The 19,613-nt window shown below is 37.4% G+C and overlaps 1 protein-coding gene across 1 annotated transcript in view; it reads left to right on the top strand.

Moving 5' to 3' along the window:
• Positions 1 to 1,643: 1,643 nt before the first annotated feature.
• Positions 1,644 to 19,613, top strand: part of GABRA3 (gamma-aminobutyric acid type A receptor subunit alpha3) — a 206,284-nt gene continuing 188,314 nt past the window's right edge. Inside the window, exon 1 of the mRNA XM_036413166.2 lies at positions 1,644 to 1,854. The gene's annotated coding sequence lies outside the window, so the exon portion shown is untranslated. The remainder of the gene's footprint in view (positions 1,855 to 19,613) is intronic.

Below are 19,613 nucleotides of genomic sequence, written 5' to 3'. Positions count from 1 at the left end.
TTTTTTTTAATTCTCACTGAGGATATGGTTATTGACAAGAGAGAGAGGGAGAGAGAGAGGGAGAGAGAGAGAGAGAGAGAGAGAGAGAGAGAGAGAGAGAGAGAGAGAGAGAGAGAGAGAGAGAGAATAATGTGAGAGAGAAACATCTATTGGTTGTCTCCCACAAGCATCCTGACAGGGTATAGAACCCATGACCTTTCTGTGTATGGGACACAGGATGATGCTCCATCCAACTGAGCAGCACTGGCCAGTGTATCCATTTTGACTCTGACTAAATGGACTAGAAAACACAGTATAAGTTGTTTTATTAAGGAGACTTTAATGTTAATCGTTGTATGTAGGTGGAAGCTAAATTCTTTGATAGGAGCAGATCTTTACATGTATGCTTATATTCATATTACCTCTGAAACACTCAAAATGGAAGGTCTATCAAATGTGTCTTGGGGTTCAATTTGGATGCCCCCTTTTGGAGGACCTTTGACATTTAGTAGTTTATGTATTTACTCTTTAGAGATTAATCCCTCTTTCACATGGGATTTTCCTGTTTTAGAGCCTAGATTGTTTGGTCCAAAAGGGTCTTTCAAGATCATCTACTAGAACATCCATCACTATTCATTTTTCCATTGAGATAATGAGGGCCAGATTGAAGAAATGACTTGACGGCAACAGTGGAGTGATTTTTCAGAGGCAGAACTCAAACCTAACTCCTTTGTTTTATTCTTAGCCTAGGTCTCTTTCCAGCCTTTGTTGCATTATTATTATAATTTGTCCAGGTTTTATTTTTTTACCCCAATGAGAATATAATTATTTTATACGTTGAGTTAATTAATCGCCTTCTCTCCCCCTTTTCTTCCCCCTTGTACAAACTCACATGTTAATTTACACTCTTATGTACACTTATATTCCCATCAGAAGCTTTTTCTTTTAAAGGAAAGCATTGTGGTTCTGCTGCTTTTCTGTTTTGCCTGAAGGGAAGTTCCAGCTGACAGTACTGAATTGGGCTTATACTTCTACTTGGTTGGGGGTGGGGTGGCCATTGGGTTATTAGGGGATCAATATCCCTGAACTCCTTTTTCTTAGCTGGGTGGGAATGACAACCTTTGATGTACAATTTTTTAAAATTCATATTTGTCAGAAATGTAATGTGAACAGAATTGTCAAAGCTTTATTTAGAGCCTCAGCTAAGGGATGTAAGGGATACAGACCACTTCTCTCTGTCTTAGAGCAGCTAGTAAGCATCACACATCAGCTATGGTAATCCATACTTCCTTTATCCTCCCATTTGCTTTTACCCTTTTGCTTTCTTTCTCTTCCCCTTGCTTCCTTTGCTCCTCCCAGTCTCTTTGAGCTTCCCTAGATTTCTCTGCTGGATACCTTACAGAATAAAACACTACTTCAGTCTTTCCTAAAACAACCACGGATTCAAAGCCTTGCAGCTCTGCATTGAGAGCCCCAGCACAGCCGCGTGCTCAGCACCAGTCAGCGGTGAATCCGAAGCCAGCAAAGAGGGTGAGGGGAGGAGGGAAGAAAGAAAGGGAGAGAAATAGAGAGAAAGAAAGGAAAGAAGGGGAAGGAAAGGGAGGGATAGGGAAAGGGAGGGAGGGAGAGAGAGAGAGACAGAGAGAGAGAGAAGAGCAGGGGGAGGAGAGAGGAAGAGAGAGGGAGGGAGGGTGAGGGAGATCGTGAGCACAGCAAGCAAGCAAGCAAACCAGTGAGACAGAGGAGAGAGGGACCAGGATAGAGACCCAGAGAAAAAGAAGAGGAAGCCGAGCTCTGTGAGGGCTCAGCCTCTAACTTGTTTCAGTTCATTCATCCTTTTCTTCTGTCCACTTCAGGAAGTGACTGTGGCGCTTGGTAAGAAACCCAGACGTCCCTCCTTCCCCCTCCCCCAATCTCAGGTCTCCTTTAGCGATAGCATCTTTCCCGATACTGAGAGTCTCCTTGGGTTGGCAGGGAAGGCTAGACATGCTCTGCAGCTGTGATGCTATGCTGGGTTCCCCAGTAGGGCTGTGGAAGCACAGAGTCTGCATCTGGGCAGGAAGGCACTGGGGTAAAACCTGATTTGGGGAGGGGATTTGAGATGTAGTGTATGGGAGATTTGCTTCATTGTCAGTGAATTGTTTTGTTCCTCTTTGGAAGCAGGTCAGCATTGACCTTGCAAATTGCTTGTTGGGGGGGGGGGGGGGGAGGCAGCAGCTGCTGCAGATAGCCACCAAGTGGCCCCTAGCCAGAGCAGACAGCCCTAGGTATGGGGATGGGGTAATGGCTGGAGCTTCCTTTCTTCTTTAACTCTTTCTCTGCAGCTGCTTCTCCTTGTTAGAAATTAGAGACAAGGAGAATACCATGTAGTCCCTTTTCCCATCTCCTTATTATCTTCCCCAGATGCAAGTGAGTACAAAGTTGTAAATAACTGCTTCCTTTAAAAGCAGATTGAGGCTTCCCCCTTCCTTTAAGAGGCTCATTGTGGGGTTGGGACTGAGTTCCTTCACACACTTGAGAAGCTTCTCTTGTTTCTCTGTGGGAAACCCTATTGCCTACTCAATTCCCATCCCAGGTTGTTGAGCTGACAGGTTAGACCAGGGATTCAGATACCTACCCTATCCCACTGACAGGCATGGAATTTGATCCAGCTGTGTCCTTGGGAGGGAAGAAACACCTGATGGTTTGTATGGAACTGGCTTCCAGTTTGCAGCTCCTTTGACTATGGCAAGGGACTGGGGGGAGGGGTGGCTGTTGGATTTAGAGAGACCTGGTGAGGAGCCAGGATTCCCGTTGTGAATGGTATGGTTTATTGAGGGACAGTAGGTTCTAGATGTCTAGAGTTATGCAAGGACTGGCTGAAGCTCTTGTAATATAGCATCTCTGAACTGGTAGTAGGAGGGACCTGGTTGCTTAATGGGACTTTTTGAGTTAGCAACACTAATGTGTCCATGATGTTAATTATAACAGCAACATTACTAATTATTAATATTTCTGATTGCTTAATAAGTTTTGGATCTTGGTATGAAGGTTTAATGTGTATAATTCTTATATCAACCTTATGAAGAAGATACTCTTATTATCTTTTGATATATGGATGAGGAAACTGAGGTATGGAAAGGTTAAGTATCTTGTCCAAGATTACACAGTAATTTACTGTCCCAATTGGAAATTAAAACACAATTGGTTCCAAAATGCATAGTCCAGACAATTAAGCACTACTGCCTTCTTTGGGAGAATTTTGCACCTTTCTCTGTTAAGCAAATGTAGGTACACTAGGAAAGACATTTTGGGGGTGGGAATAATATTCTGGCTTTGTGTAGCATAAGAAGAACTAATTTGCCCAATGGCTTTTCTTGGCCAGTTTGCTTTCCTCTTAAAAGGATGCCTGGAAAGACTTCACTTTGCCACTGTCATAACCTCATCCATCTCATGCTGAGCAAAAACAAAAACAAACAACAACAAAAAAACCAACAACAACAAAAAAAAACAACTATTTCTTTTAGGGCTAGATCTTGCTCTTATTTTCTGATAGTTTAGGGTCACTCAGCCCTGAACATTTTAGAATACTAAAACCTTGGAACTGGAATGATCCCTAAAGATCATTAAGCTTTATTTCCCCACCCAGGTCTTTCATTTACTCTAAGAATTCAATTTGTTGACTGATTTCTATTTGAATTTCCTTGCAATGATAGAGAACTCATTAGATGGCTCCTTCTATCTTTGAGCAACTCTGATTGTCAGATAATGATCTCCATTATAAGCCAAGCTCTGTCTCCCCATAACATTTATTCATTGGTTCTTTGGGACTATCTAGAACAAATTTGCTTCTTCTTAATAATAGCTCTTCAGATAGTTGAAGACAGCAATCATACCTTTCCCCTCAAGGATCAAATATGACAGTACTACAAGTAAAGGGTCATCATTTGCCTCAATTTGGAGCCTAGACTGTTATTAATATGGTCTAGTATCCCATTCTCTTAATTGTCTGCCACAAACTGAAAGTACTGAGCTTTCTAAAGCAGCATTGATAGTGTGTGCTTTCTTCCTTGGAAAAGCTTGCCATCTGATATCAAGTACAATAGATTGATGGGAACAAAGAAGCTCTCTTTTCTATCCTAAAGACCAAGAATCAGTTGCTGCTAGTACTTCTGAAGGCTCAGAATATTAATCTAGCAGTCACACAATATGCATATGGTAAGATTTGAGAATCGGAGGTTAAAGGTAATTATCATAAAGAAGACAGTTGAAATAGTGGCGATTCAAAGTTCACACAGTATATGGAAAGAAGAAGAATAGTTTCTGAGATACTTTCTGATAAAACAATGACCTCACTGAGGGATGGTGCAGAGTGGGATTTAGTAGAATCAGAGTGATCATGCAGTATGCTAGAGTGGAAAACTGACTTGGGTGTTGGGAAACATGTTATATTCCTAGCTCTGCTAATTTGCCAGTTATCTTGGAAACATGACTTTCTCTCTCCTGAACTCAGTTTTTCCATCTATAAAATGATGAGGTGGATGCTATTGCCTCTGCAGTTTTTTATCTGAAGTAAATTATAAAATCCCAAGGTTCTAAGGGGCTTTAGAAATCATCTAGGCCAGTGCTTCTCTAACTTAAATGTATAAAAAGATCCCCTGTGGATCTTGTTAAAATGCTAATTCTGATTCAGAGGATCTGGGGTGGCACCTGAGATTTTGCATTATAACAAACTGCCAGGTAATCTTGAACTTGCTGTTCCAGTGCTTTGCAAACTATCTTGGTGAAAACACCTTTTCCTCCAAAATATTACATTTTATCATAGACTGTTATTTTAGTAAAATACATTAACTATAAATTTCTAAAAATTTAAAGAAAAAACAAAAAAATAAGCCGATAGGTTTATTATTAGCTTCAACAGAAAAATTACTTTGTCGAATTGCTATAACATTTTGTAAGTGTTTATTCTCAGTTTTCTGCATTTAGGTTACTGCTGTTTGGTAATAAACATTCACAGACAAGTAATGCTCTCTGGAACATACTTTGACCAGCACTGGTCTAGGGTACCTGCCTATATAATCTAATAGGCCCAGATTGGGCCCCTTACAATTTCTAAAATATTCTTTGCCAGATTATCTTTCACCCTCTGGTATTCTAATGGTCATAAAAGTTTTTTTAAAGCATATATAATAAGATTAAACATACCTATCAAGTAGGATGCTGTATCAGTCTAGTTTATTGTACTATCAGCCATAATCCTAGAGTATGGCATAGAGTAGGTATTTAATAAATGTTTGTTAAGTGAATAAATAAAATACTTGGTGTTAGTTATACCTTCTTGGGTCATACTGTCATTAAAGAAAGGCAATTTTGGTTTTCTCCCAGCATTAGAGAGGCAGTATTTACCCTATTTTATAACTTTCTTATAGTGAATAAAAGACCACCTTACTTGTCTCAGAGAGCTCCTTGGCATCCCAATTTTACTTTAAAGGAATTATAGGAAGACAGACGAAGATGCTGTACACTCTAAGTCCTAAGTCTTTATCTTGAAATCAGTCATTCATCATTCATTCATTCAATGGCTATTTATTCAGTGCTGTGCTTAGACCATGCAGATAATATAAAGGTGAGCAAAACAGACACACACCATCTTTGCTTACTTGGAGCTTATGGTTTGATGGGGAAGAGACAACATATCAGACCATGTTATTTCAGCAATGATAAATGCTATAAAGGAAAAGTATGGGGGTTGGGGGCTATAAACGCATATAAAAGAGGAAACTGGCCTTAGCATCAGGTTTAAGAAAAGATTCCTTGAGGAAGTGATATTAAGACTAAATAGAAACATGAAGGTGGGGTGAGAGTGATGGTGGGAATAGTTTTCTACAAGAGGAGAAGAACATGCATGAGTTCCCTGAGATGAGAGAAGTATAGTGAATTTAAGAAATTGAACAAAAGGTAGAATGGCTGGAGTGGACTGTTGCAAGGATTTTGGTCTCTATTCCAGAAACACAGAGGCTTTTAATCAGGATTTATGATATGGCCTAACTTGAAACCATTCAATATAATGTTTCTAAGGGCATACTATAAACCAAAGGCAATTCTGGAGATATAGGCTGATTTATGAATAGCTTCTGCTCTCCAAGAAGACTAGAGTTAAGTAAGAGATAAAAGAAATAATACAAACAACTATAATATACCAAGAATGAGATCCACACCCATAAAAAAGAAGCAAAGTGCTTGCAGCCAAGGAGATCAAAGACAGTTCCTGAAAGTCACTTTGGACTGGGGTTGGAAAATTAAACATTTTTTTTTTTAACATGAAATGTTTGGGGGATGTGAAAGACGCCTGGGGGTGGGAAAGATGTCCTAGGCCAGTGGTTGGCAAACTCATTAGTCAATAGAGCCAAATATCAACAGTATAGCAATTGAAATTTCTTTTGAAAGCCAAATTTTTAAAACTTCTTCTAACGCCACTTCTTCAAAATAGACTCACCCAGGCCATGGTATTTTGTGGAAGAGCCACATTCAAGGGGCCAAAGAGCCGCAGTTTGCCAACCACGGTCCTAGGCAGAGGCCAGAAAAGCAGAGGATATTGGGAACAGTGAGGGAGCTCAGTTGTGTTGAAGTAAATTGTATGTTGAAAGTATGTTAAAATATTTTCATATAAGTTGAGGGCTTGACTATAAATAAGGTAGAATCTTAACTTGGAAAATTAGGATTTTGTTCTATATACTGTAGAGAAGGAACTCCTTCATATTATGGATGAGCAAATTGATCCTGAGAGGGATACTGACTTGATTTGTCTGAGGTCACACAGGTAGTTCTATTGCTATAGTCCAGCAAGAGGTATTCTATACAGTTGAAAAAATGTGGAATTGGAACTCTGGAAAGAAGACAGCTGGAGAGAGTGATTTGAGAATAATTGGTAAAGAGGTGGTACTTAAAATAGAAAGAAGGGATCCAAGGATGGGAAAACAAAGATGTGCCTGTGTGAGGCTACAAAGAAGGAGAGGTCACACATATGGAAGAAAAAATTAGGAGAGTAGAGTATTGTGAAAGAATCAAGAGAAAAGGGGCCTCATGCATTGGTTGGACAAATATTTTTAAATACATCCCATTTACTAAGCATGGAGAATATTATGGTTAGCAGAGTATACTTGGTTGTTGCCATGTTGGGGCTCATTGTTTAGATGGGAAGATAGGTATTGTTCTAAACAACAAACTATTGAACTATATAGTTATACATTTTTATTATTGTGCAGAGAAAAATGCACTGCTTTAAGAAGAAAGACATAAGACATGGTCAACATTATTAGACTTTTCAGGAGAGTTCAATACTGATAAATGACACCTCTTCACAGTTAAGATTGGATGATGCAGATGATATTGCTTTAAGGAAAAGTGAGGTTCCCTTCAGTCTCATGACTATAGGAACACAGGCTTACTTGAAAACCAGTGTATATATCATGATGCTTAACTCAATGAGTCAGCCCTCTTCTCAAATCCTCCTTTTCTCCCCATTTAACAAGTTTGAGAAAGATGGGAAGATAGGTATTAATAAGAAAAAAATGAAGAGTTGAAAATTAAAAATCTCTTTTAAAATGGGATTTCAGGTATCCTAGTCTACATTCTAGTCCTGTACTGGATGTTGACTTAGTTCTTATGACAAATTACTTGTCTTGTTTGAGTCTCAGTTCCTATAACTGTAAAATGAGGAGGGTTGAGCTAGACCTAGATGTTTTATAAAGACCCTCCCAGCTGTAAGGTTCTATAGTGTATGCTCTGCTCTGTTATACATTCTCGTGGTCCTATGCAGATAGTTCTACCTCAATCACTTATTTAAGCAACATTAAGAATTTTAAATGGAAATTCTGATGAAGATTTCTAATTTTGGTGGAAGTATTAATAGGGTTTGGAAGTGATCATGCTAAGGCCCCTTCCTTGTTTTATTCTTAGGATTGCTGAAATCATGACTGTCCTGAAAGCTAAGGAAAAAACCGACTATATTCTAAAATCTGTAGTAAATTTTTATATTGGGTGATATTTTCACTACTGCTAATTTGAAATAAACTAAGGTTGCTGAAAAGAAAATGGGACAGTGTACTATGAAATAGAGGCAAAGTTATTATCTCATATTATGAAATGTAATGGTCAAGGTAATCTCTTCCGAGGAAGAAAGATATATGGTAAAGGGAAATATTGATTGATAATAGAAAAAAATTTATATTTAAAACATGATTTTAAATGTATTAATGTTTGTATATAGTATGTGTCCTCACCATACACAGAAAGATTGAAAATTTTGCCTGGCCAGTGTGGCTCACCAGTTGAGTGTTGACCTATGAACCAGGAGGTCACAATTTGACTACCGCCTGGTCAGGAAACTATATATATGGAGAGAGAGAGAGAGAAAAAAAGAGAGAGAGAGAGAGAGTTATAGAGTTATATATGTAGTTATCCTATATAAAAAAGAGGTAATATGCAAATTGACAATCACTCCAACACACAAGATGGCCAGCAGGGGAGGGCAGCTGGGAGGAACCAGGCCTGAAGGGGAGGGCAGTTAGGGGTGACTGGGCCAGCAGAGGAGGGCAGTTGGGGGCAATCAGGACAGCAGAGGAGCAGTTATGCATCCATCAGGCTGGCAGGGGAGTGGTTAGGGGGTGATCAGGTTGGCAGGCAGAAGCAGTTAGGGACAATCATGAAGGCAGGCAGGCAAGCAGTTGGTAGCCAGCAGTCCTGGATTGTGAAAGGGATCCCAGATTGCTGAGGGACACTTCCCCCTTCCCCATGCATGAATTTTGTGCACTGGGCCTCTAGTGTATATATAGCTAGTTATATGTGTATAGTTCTATATAATAGGTTCTCTTTGGGATTAATCTATTTTCCATTTATTTTATTTATTTTTATTATTTTTATAAAATATGTTTATTGATTTCAGAGAGGAAGGGAGAGGAACAGAGAGATAGAAACATCAATGATAAGAGAGGATCATTGATCAGTTGCCTCCTGCACACCCCCTAATGAGGATCGAGCTTCAAACTTTGGCATGTGTCTTGACAGGGAATTGAACCTCCTGGTTCATGGATGGTGCTCAGCCAACTGAGCCACACTGACTGGGCTATTTATTTATTTTTAATTTATCTTTATTATTGAGATTATTAATTTGTCACTTCTTGTACTAGTAACAAAGTTTAAATTTGATTATAGTTTTTAAAGAATTATTATTACCTCAACTTTTCTACATACTAGCTGTATGGTGTCTACATCTCAATTTGTCTATCTATGGAGAGTGTTTAATAGCAGTAAAATTTATTTTATGCTTTTAATTTTTATAAAGGAAAATCTATCATTATTTCTGCTAATTTATTATGACTGATATACAGGGAAATTATTTATAATTTTAATTTCTATTTCTTCACTTTGTTCAAATTTATTATTATAAATTTATAGTTTACAAGTTTACTTTTTTGTTTTATTCTTTTATAATTTTGAAGAATTAAAAATATTTTGAAAGAAACTCAGAGAAGTATTTAAAACAATGAGCAAAAAACCACCATTTACTGCTTAGAATGAATAAGTGTTAACATTTTGTCATTTATGTTTTAATGAAATAACTAAATTACAGATAAACTATCTTCACTTGTATCTATTCCCAGCTTCCTTTGGCTCTATTCCCAAAATATAATACCCAGAGCCATCCACATTTGGCTATTTTTTGTTTGGCCACAGTTTACTTAGTGATTTGTATGAGATCTTTATATATTCTGGATACTAATTTTTTGCAAGTTACATATGTTGTATATATCTGCTTTTGGCATGTCACCTTGGCTTCCTATTTTGTTTTGGGGTTCTTTATTATACTAAAACTTAAAATTAATCTTTTCCTTCAGAAATTGTGATTTTTATGTCACATTTAAGAAATATTTTCTTATCCCATGATCATAAAAAATGTTCTCCAATTTTTTTATTCAGCATTTTCAAATTTTGCTTTACATTTACTTTTTAAAACCATCTGGATTTTATTTTTGCATACGATATAAAATATGAGTCAATTTTTTCTATGCCAAATACCACTTGTTTAAATATCATTTATACATAATAGATTTAGAATGCAAATTCCATCATATTACCCAGTTTCTACACTTACTTGGGTCTATTTCTAAGCTGTTTATGTGCCCCATTAATGCATTTGTCTACACTTGAGTTGTTTTAACTATGAATACTTTATGAATCTTGATGTTTGTAGGGTCAGTTATTCTTCATTCTTTGCCCTTTCCCAGCTCACATCAACAACGTTTATCTGCTCTTTCTAAATTGTACCCTTATCTTAATTTTAAAATAAGATTTTTAAATTTCAAGAAAAACATGCTGGTTTGTATTGAAATTGTATTAAATCTGTAATATGATTTAGAGAAAAATTGGCATCTTTTTAGATATTTCCTAGTCATAAATATATTATTTGATTCTTGGTTTTTATTCAGGTCTATTTTTACAATCATAGGTATAAGTTTGTAATATTATTAGTAATATTTTTACATATAAGACATATTCCTAGGCATCTTTTACTTTTCAAGCCAGGTTTATTTAACTAAAATTTACATAAAAGTTACCCTTTGAGAGTTATATATTTCTAAGAGTTTTGACAAATATATATGATAAAATAACCACAACCATCACCACAATAAAAATATAGAAAATTTCTCTCACCTCAGAAGGTTCACTTGTGCTCCTTCCATTCAGTTTTCTCCCCCATCTACAACCCTGTGCATCCATTGATCTATTTTCTTCCTTCATGGTTTTGGATGTTGATCAAGTAGGACTCTCATATGCTGCTAGTGGGAATCCTATCTAAAAAAGAGGTGATATGCTAATTGACCCTCACACCATCACAAATATGCTGGCACCCACAGTCAATAAGGAGGGCATATGCTAATTGGTTGCCATGCCCTCAAATATGGCAGCGCCCACAGCCACAGGATGGTGGCACCCAGTCCCCTCAGCCCTGCTGAGGCAGCAGGCACACTTGCAAGGCCAGGCCTGTCCCCAGGTGAGCCTGGCTGCTAAACGCACCTGCCTCTGTAGTCGTTCAGTCTATAGCCCCCCTGCCACCCAGGGCCAGCCTGAGGCACACGCAAGCCTCAGATGGTGGCTTCCCAGCTGCCAAGGGCCGCTAAGGCTCAGGTAACCAGGGCCGGCTGAGGATTGTACTGCTGGCAGTGGCAGTGGCAGCAGCAGAAGAGTGATGAGGCATCACCTTCCCCTGATCATCAGGTCACCTCCCACTCCTGAGGGCTCCTGGACTATGAGAGGGGGCAGGCCAACCTGAGGGAACCCCCTCTAGTGCATGAATTTTCATGCACCGGGCCTCTAGTCTATACTAATATGCTAAATAGATCAGATTGACCAACCATATTCTGGACGTCTGACTTCCTTCCAGACAAAGCCATGGGCCATGGTGGTGGGGGCCAAGGCAGAGGCAGTTGGGGAGGGTGATCAAGTCATCAGGGGAGAGGAATTAGGGGTGACCAGGCCAGCAGGGAAGGGCAGTTGGGGGTAACCAGATTGGCAAGGGAGGGCAGTTGGGGACATCGGGCAGGCAGGAAGGCAGGTGAGTGGTTAGGAGCTAATGGTCTTGGATTGTGAGAGGGTGTAATCCAGGCTGAAGGACACCCCCCTTGGATGAATTTCATGCACTGGGCCTCTAGTATAAAATAATATAGCCACTTTGAAAAAGAGTTTGGTAGTGTCCTATAACATCAGACATTCACTTTCCATATAACCAAGAAATTCCCCTCATAGGTATTTACCTAGTATAAATGCAAATATATATGCAAACAAAAACCTGTACAAGAACATGTACAGCAGCTTTACTTGTATCAATAATAACTAAAAAGTGGAAACAACACAAATACCCACCAAGTAGTGAATGGGTACTCTACTCAGCCATAATAATGAATATACCATTTATGAGTTGCTGAGTGGTTTTATCATGAATGTATGTTGGGTTTTTGGGTTTTTCAAATGCTTTTGCTGTACCTATTCAAGTAATCTTTCTTTAAATCCTCACCTATGAATATGTTTATTGATTTGAGAGAGAGAGAGAAACTGATCAGTTGCCTTTCATGTGTTCCTTGATCTAGAATGGAATCCACAACGTAGGTATAGATATGAGTACTGATGGGAAATCAAACCTGCAACCTTTTGTGTGTGTGTGTGTGTGTGTGTGTGTGTGTGTGTGTGTGTGTGTGTAGGAGACTATACTGCAACCAACTGAGTACCCAGTCAGTGCTATTTAAATTATCTTTTTAAGTTTGTTGATATGATGAATTACAGTGATTATTTTTCAAGTGTTGAAACACCTTTGCAGTCCCAGAATAAAACACTGCTTGGCTATGATATATTATCCTCCTTATATATTTCTGGAATCCATTTGTTTTATTGGGCGTCTATATTACATTAGTGATTTTGACCTTTAATTTTCTTTTATTGTTTTTGTTTGGTTTTGATAAAGAGTTATTCTGACCTCATAAAATGTGTTGGGTAATTCCTTCCTCTTCTGTTTTCTGGAAGATTTATGTAGAATTGGTAGTATTTTTTCCATCAGTGCTTGGTAGAAATTACTACTGAAACCATCTGGGCTTTTGCAGTTTTCTTATTTGAAATTTTCTTCATGATAAGGGTTTTCTTTTTTAATTTTAATTTTATTTTTTAAAATTACAGTTGACATTTAATATTATATTAATTTCAGGTCTACAGCATAGTGATTAGACATTTATATAACTTAGGAAGTGATCCCTCCAAGAAATGTAGTATTCACCTGGCACCATACATAATTATTAAAATATTATTGACTATTCCCTATGTTGTACTTTATATCCCCAGAAAGGTTTAAACTATGAATTTAAGTTACTTAATAGACAAGGGGATATCGAGGTTATTTGTTTCTTCTTGAATGAAGGTTGGTGATTTATGTCTTTCAAGGAATTTGTTCATTTCATCTACATTAAGTTTATTTCCATAAATTTGCTCATATAGTTTCTTATTATCCTTTTAATGTTTATAAACTCTGTAGTAATATACTTGTTTTCATTGCTGATAATGATGATTTTTGTCTTCTTTTTCTTTCTCAGTCTGTGTAGAAGTTTTCAAATTTTATTAATCTTTTCAAACAAGTAGTTTTTGGTTTCATTGATTACTTTTTATTGTTTTTCTGTTTTATTGAATTATTCTATCATTATTTTCTTCTGCTTGCTTTTGTATTGAATTTGCTCTTCATTTTCAAGTTTCATAAGATGGAATCTTAAATAATTGTTTTTTTTTTCTTCTCTAATATAAGCATTTAATGCTATAAATATTCCTATATGCACTTATTTAGCTGTGCTTTATAAATTTTCATAAATAACTTTTATTATAATGGCTATTTTAATTAGAATCCCTTTTTCTTATATTTGCTAATTTATATTTATAAGTCGATCTTAAATCTAGCAGCTTTGAAGATTGTTATTTATTCTTATAAATTGTTAGTGATCCTTTTGAATTTTCCATGTTTTTATATCTACTGAAAATATCAACAATTGTGTCTTACTTTTAAAATTCTTATATTGATGTATTATATCTTTTCTTATTGTTATGGCTAAAAATACAATGAGATATGCTTAATGTAGGAATGGCACAGTCCTAATCTTGTCCTGACTTGAGTGAGATTATTTATAAAGGGTCTTTGTTAAGTATAGTATTTAGTGTAGGTTTCTGGTAGATATTCTGTATTAAATTAAGGAAATTTCCTTGTGCTTTTAAGTCTGTTGATATGCTAAGAGTTTTATTATGAATAAGAGGAGAATTTCGTTGCATGCTTTTTTTCTTTATTGAGATGTTCATATACTTCTTTTGATATAATATATTAACATATATAGGGTGTCCTTCCAAAAATGTATACATACACTTTGAATAGTTATAAAGGCAGCATTTATTAAACTATATTTCATTTTCAAAATTGAGCTATCATCTGTTGAAGTGTGTAAATATTATTTTGGGGCACCCTGTATTTTAAAATTACTATCAACCCATTTGTCCCCTTTTTTTCAGAATTGTCAATTGCATTGATAAACTATTCTATATTAAATTGTCTTTAGACTTCTGGGATAAGTCTACTTTATGTGTTATATGTGGCCACATTTAATTAATTAATTAATTTTATTTATTTATTTATTTATTTTAGAGAGAGAGAAAACATACACACACACACACACACACACACACACACACACACACACGTAGCTTTGTTCACTAATTCATGCATTCATTGGTTGATACTTGTATATGCCCTGACCAGAAATCAAACCTGCAACCTTGGCAAATCAGTAAAATGCACTAACTGAATTTTTTGGCCAGAGCCATATTGATTTGTTTCCCTTTAAAAGTTTACTGTTTATAAGTTGATTTCATTGTTTCTGTTCAATTTTAATTAATATTATACTAGCTCACAAAATAGGTTACATAGTTTTTCATCTTTTTTCATTTTAAGGAACAGTTTGTAGAAGGTAATATTACATTCATGATAGTTTAATAAAGTTGATTTTTGATTCTAGTATGATCCCATTTCCTCTCACTACAGATGAATGAAGGGGGATTTTATGTTTAACCTGCTTGTTCAATTTCTGTTCTATACAAGTTTCCTATTTCTTCTATTATTTTATAGGAAATTATTTATTCTGTTTTTAATATAATTGCTTAAAGCAATTTATAAAATTTTCTTTGGATTTTTAAAAATTTGTTTTGATTTTTATCAAATTAATTATATGGGGACTTAGTTTAAAGTCAAATATTTCTCCAAGGTTTGTTAAAAAGAATAATAGTTCCCTGCTTTTTTCTCAGAAGGAGGCATTTTTAACCCTTTCAGGTAATTCTTTGAGTATTTATATTCTATCCTTAAATAACATGCTCATGTTGCTCCTTTTTAAAAAGATTTTTTATTGATTTCAGAGGGGAAGGAAAAGAGAGAGAGAGAGATAGAAACATCAATGATAAGAGAGAATCATCAGACCCTGTGGACTGAAGGGTCCTGGGCTTGATTCTGGTCAGAGACACATGGCTGGGTTGGGGCTCAATGCCTCATTGGGGAGGGGGGGTATAGGAAACAGATGATTGAGATTGATGATTCTCTCTCTCCCTTCCCCTTTATCTAAAATTAATGAAAACGTATTTCAAAAAATCTGTTCAGAAATGCTGAGTGAAGATACATATTATCTGCTGAGATTCTTTTGTTGAGAACTATGATGTCAATAAATTTAGGTATTGTCCCTTAGACTGAGAAGGTTCAACAGAAATTGATATTCTAAATGTCTTCATTGGAGATACAGATATAATATCTTATATTCTGGGTGACAAATAGGGTTAAATGTGTCAATTGCAATTTTTTTTGTCACATCTCCCTGTCTCTTTATCAAAATAGAAGTAAATCATTTTACTTCTACTTTCATAGGGTTTCAGTACAAAGCAGATTAGAATCCTTATGCTCAATTGACTATCTTTAAATGAAGATTTTAAAAAATATATTGAATTTATTGAGGTGACATTGGTTTATTTTTGTGAAAGCATGGATATAGATCTTAGTATTATGCTAAGTTAAAAAATGCCAGTCAGAGAAAGACAAATACCATATGATCTCACTTAAATGTGGAATCTAATGAAGAAAATAAACTGACTAACAAAATAGAAACAGACTTATAGATATAGAGAACAGACCGACAGCTGTCAGAGGGGTGGAGGGTTGGTGTGAAAAAGTTGAAAGAATTAAGGAAAACAAATAAAATCATGTAGAGAAGGACTCTAAAGATTTTTTTAAAAAATTGTAATTTACAATTTCTTGTATATTTTCTTATAGTTATTTCTTGCACTTATTTTCTCTTTTCATAATCTGTAGGTAGTAAACTTTGTTTAGTATATATGAAAATGCCTTTCTTTTGCCAATACAATTGTATGATGGTTTAAATTACTATACAACTATATATGTATATCTATGTGTGTGTGTATATATATATATATATATATATATATATATATCCACATGTATATCCACATATATATATCCAGATATATATCCACATATATATGTATACTAGTGGCCCAGTGCACAAAATTTGTGCATATTAAAGGGGACCAATTAGAGGAAATATTTTAATATTGCTATTTGCCCTTTCTCTATAATAGAAGTGTCAGAGATGAAAGAAAATTAGTAAAATATATATGAAAATTGTTCTCCTGTCAGAGTCTGGGGTGCACATGAGACCCAGAGTCCAGTCCCTGCCCATCCATATACACCTCAAAATCACACGAGACCCAGATCCCGCAGGACTCCCCTGCTTTTGGGCTAGATCCAGACCTGGCCAGTCTCACCCTTGTAAAGACCCATGGGCACAGCCTCAGGTCTCATGGCCTGCTACTGGGCGGGGGAGAGGGGGTTGCTGGCCTTAGGTCCCCCATCAAGTCCCGCAATGTGGGGAATGTGGCCTGAGGTTCCCTGGTGGGGTCATGGCCTGAGGTCCCCATCAAGCCCCACCAGGAGTGAGGTGCAACCTCAGGTCCCCCATCAAGCCACACTTGTGGGAACACAGCCTGAGGTCCCGGACCCAGGGTGAGGAGAGCAGCCTGAGGTCCCCTGGCCAAAAACTGGGGTGGGGAGTGCACCTTGAGGTCCCCCATCAAGCCCCACTGGACAAAAGCATGGCCTGAGGTCCCCTGTCAAGCCCCACGGGGGCAGAGGTGGGCGCAGCCTCAGGTCCCTGCTGATTTCTCATTAACGCTTATTATAGGAACTCAGCCTGCACTGTGGATGCAGCCATCTTGTCACCATCTTTGTGGTGGAGTGGTGGTAAATTTGCACATTCTCTTTATTATATAGGATATATATATATATATATATATATATATATATATATATATATACACACACACACACATATATATAAATAAATAAAAGAGTAACATGTAAATTAATCACCACTCCACTATACCCACAAGTCATGTCCACTAGTCAATCAGGAGCGAGTATGCATATTAACCCAACCAAGATGGCAATTGGCCACAGTGCAAGCAGGAGGTTTGGGTTTCCCCAGCAATGGAGGGAGCCAAACTTCCTGGCTGGCCATGGGCTCTGCTCAAGGCTACACAGTTTCAATTATAGAAGATAAATAAATCTCAGATACCAGGGCCTCCCCTTAGGTTGTCAGGGGGCGTGGCTACACTGCAAACCACCACAGGCTCCTCATGCAGGCCACCCCACACCTCAACGGTATCCCCACCCTGATCTGGGACACCTTTCAGGGCAAACCAACTGGCCCCCAACTGTGCACCAGGCCTCTATCCTATCTAATAAAAGAGTAATATGCAAATTGACTATCACTCCAACACACTAGATGGCTGCCCCATGTGGTCAAAGATCCTGCCCCCATGTGGACACAAGATGGCCATAATAAGATGGCCAGCAGGAGAGGACAGTTGGAAGGGAGGAGGCTCCAAAGGAAGGCAGTTGTGGGCAATCAGGCCAGCAGGGGAGGGAGGTTGGGAGGGACCAGGCCTGCAAGGGAGGGTAGTTGTGGGTTATCAAGCCTGCAGGGGAGGGCAGTTAAGGGCAATCAGGCTGGCAGGAGAGTAGTTAGGCATCAATCAGGCTGGCAGTGGAGAGGTTAGGGGGTGGTCAGGCTAGCAGGCAGAATTGGTTAGGGGCAATCAGGAAGGCAGGTGGACAAGCAGATGGGAGCCAGCAGTCCTGGATTGTAAGACAAATATTCAAGATTGGAGAGGGTGCAGGGTGGGCTGATGGAAACACCCCCCATGAATGAATTTCATGCACCGGGCCTCTAGTATATATGTCATTATCACTCCTCTATACTATTTTTTTTTTTTACCTCTGAAACAGCTATGATATTCCATTTCAGAGTCTATAGTCTTGATTTACATGCTTTTTATTTTTTTAGTATCTGCCAATTTCTGATTCATGTCTTTTTTAAATTTCATAACCTCTTATTCTTACTTTTTAGAAGCTTATTCCTTTAGTTATTTTAAACTAAACATTTAAAGTCCTTTTTTAAAATTACTATTTCTCTGGGTCTTCAACCTCACATTTGTTGCATTTGTTTACTATTTTTTCATGGTTTTTATTTTGTGGGCTTGGAATTTTAACTTGATATAAGCTTACCTTAAGTGGTAAAATTGATGCTTATATCTTTTAGGTATTGCTAGATTATGTTTTATCTGATCAGATCCATAGTTCAAAACTAGTTCTTACATTAGCAGCTTTGGGCTTTTATTCTATGAGGATGCATGCCATTCTCAGTTGCATAGCTATCTCTATTACTTCCTAACATCCTAGTAGTACCTCAGTTTTCAATCCCAGTTTCCTGTACTCATCTTAGCATTTTAAAAGTCATCATGTGCAGGCAGGAAATCCCTCTTTCACCTCCTGGTTCCTGCAATGATCTCACTTTGCTATCCTACAGTACTGTTGGTTTATATTACCCCATAGAAGTTGAACACCTGGCTGCCTCTGCCTGCTTTCTAGTAGGTGAGTGGCTTTAATTCCTCTACTGCTAAGTTGTTTTTTGTTTGTTTTGTTTTATTTCAGCTCTATGGACATATTTCTATCTTTCTTTTAAAAAATAATTGCAGTGTTTTTATTTTTTAAAGTATGTTTTAAGATTTATCTATCATCACTCTATTTTATATTTGGATATGAGGGAGTATATTTTTCCTATGTAAACCTGTAGCGATAGCTTGACATGATGATACCTTGTGATTTCTAGTTAAATAGAAACTTTTTCTTAATGTAATTATTACTCAGCATTCAGGGTTATAGTTGTGAAGAGTTCTTGATTAGAGTTCCATGCTTAATCTGTGATCATAGACTCTAAGATTCATATATCTGAATATCACTGTAGGTTGTGAAGCAATGGAAGCCTGAGTCCACTCAGGCTGGATCAATTAGGCAAGTGTTTTTGTATATGAAGGCAGGAACACTAGACTTGCATAAAACAAGGGCCCCAGACTGATGGAAGATATTTTTTTGTAGTTTTGTTGGGCAACAATGGTTATCTCAGCAGGAGAGTCTTGTGACAGATGGGAGGATAAGAGAATAGGAGTTTGAAAATCATGGTCCTCAGGTTGATGTTAGAACTTAAAATGGCTAATCTTTGGGTTCCAGAGGAATGAATGGCCAATTGGAGGTTTTTCCATAGTCTTCAGTCATCTCTAAGGTGGGAAATCATGGTGCCAATGAATTATGGATTATGAGAGGAGACTGGTATGGCACTTGAAGGTAGGGTTTTGCTAATTCTTACAAAACCTTGTAGGTTAAATTCAAGACTTTAGTATTTTACCATCACCAGTAGGGAGGTTTTGAATAGTTTTAAACAAGGGAGAAGTAATCTGATTAGCATTTTAATAGCCTCCTCTGGTTGCTCTATGAAGATTAGATTAATGCAAAGTAAGGGTAGTCAGAGTGGATGTGAGAAAGTCAGTAATGTCACTTTGGTTGGGTGGTGTCTGGGAGATAGGGAGAGAAGAGAAGGGAGAGAGAGAGAGAGAGAGAGAGAGAGAGAGAGAGAGAGAGAGAGAGAGAGAGGATTTGAGAGATACTTTGGAGGTAGATTGAT

The sequence above is a fragment of the Pipistrellus kuhlii genome, unplaced genomic scaffold, assembly GCF_014108245.1.
Source record: "Pipistrellus kuhlii isolate mPipKuh1 unplaced genomic scaffold, mPipKuh1.p scaffold_m20_p_49, whole genome shotgun sequence".
Classification (NCBI taxonomy): domain Eukaryota; kingdom Metazoa; phylum Chordata; class Mammalia; order Chiroptera; family Vespertilionidae; genus Pipistrellus; species Pipistrellus kuhlii.
Note: the sequence above shows the minus strand (reverse complement) of the source record. Positions and strands in the feature narration are given on the sequence as shown.